Genomic DNA, 1409 nt, shown 5'->3' with positions numbered 1-1409 from the left:
GTGGTGGTGGTGCCTGGTGTCTCTCTCTCTCTCTCTCTCTCTCTCTCTCTCTCTCTCTCTCTCTCTCTCTCTCATCGTCTCGTCTCTCTCTCTCTCTCTCTCTCTCGTCTCCTCTCTCTCTCATCTCGTCTCTTCTCTTTCATCTCTCTCTCGTCTCTTCTCTCGTCTCCGCTTTTCTTGTCTCCTTTCTCGTCTCTCGTCTCGTCTCTTCTCGCTCGTCTCATCTCTCTCTTGTCTCGTCTCGTCTCTCTCATCTCGTCTCTCTCTCTCTCTCTCTCTCTCTCTCTCTCTCTCTCTCTCTCTCTCTCTCTCTCTCTCTCTCTCTCTCTCTCTCTCTCTCTCTCTCTCTCTCTCTCTCTCTCTCTCTCTCTCTCTCTCTCTCTCTCTCTCTCTCTCTCTCTCTCTCTCTCTCTCTCTCTCTCTCTCTCTCTCTTTTTTTTTTATTTATACTGATCAAATGTACAGGGAAAACAACTTCTACATTACATAAGAACGTTGTTTTTACAGACTAAAGGGTACAGGGTTAGTGCAACCTATCTTAAAATCTGACCCTGGTGATGTATATTACATTCTGTATGTACAACAATAACTTATATTGTAATAACACTGAATATACTACGTTCACTGTACATGATTCACCCTTGCCTCAGTAACCAATGGTTCACTTGCACTTTAAATGTCTGAGTGTTTGTGTCACTGAGGTTTATCTCCTGTGAGGCCAACAGAGTGTTCCTTTTCCTTGCATACGAGTTTATATATTGTCTCTGGTGATGCCATGTCCTCTCTCTCTCTCTCTCTCTCTCTCTCTCTCTCTCTCTCTCTCTCTCTCTCTCGTCTCCTCTCTCTCGTCTCTCTCTCTCTCTCTCTCTCTCGTCTCGTCTCTCTCTCTCGTCTCGTCTCGTCTCTCTCTCTCTCGTCTCGTCTCGTCTCTCTCTCTCGTCTCGTTTCGTCTCCTCTCTCTCGTCTCGTTTCGTCTCTCTCTCTCTCGTCTCGTCTCCTCTCTCTCTCTCGTCTCGTCTCTCTCTCTCTCTCTCTCTCCTCTCTCTCTCTCGTCTCGTCTCGTCTCTCTCCTCTCTCTCGTCTCGTCTCGTCTCGTCTCTCTCTTCTCGTCTCGTGTCGTCTCTCTCTCTTGTCTCGTCTCGTCTCCTCTCTCTTGTCTCGTCTCGTCTCGTCTCGTCTCTCTCTCTCGTCTCATTTCGTCTCCTTTCTCTCGTCTCGTCACGTTTTGTCTCCTTTCTCTCGTGTCGTTTCCTCTCTCTCGTCTCTTTCTCGTCTCGTCTCTCTCTCTCTCTCTCGTCTCGTCTCGTCTCTCTCTCGTCTCGTCTTGTCTCCTTTTTATCTCGTGTCGTCTCGGCTCTTCTCGTCTCGTTTCTCTCTCTCTCTCTCTCTCGTCTCGTTTCCTCTCTCTC

Source organism: Portunus trituberculatus, chromosome 14, assembly GCF_017591435.1.
Source record: "Portunus trituberculatus isolate SZX2019 chromosome 14, ASM1759143v1, whole genome shotgun sequence".
NCBI lineage: Eukaryota > Metazoa > Arthropoda > Malacostraca > Decapoda > Portunidae > Portunus > Portunus trituberculatus.
Note: the sequence above shows the minus strand (reverse complement) of the source record.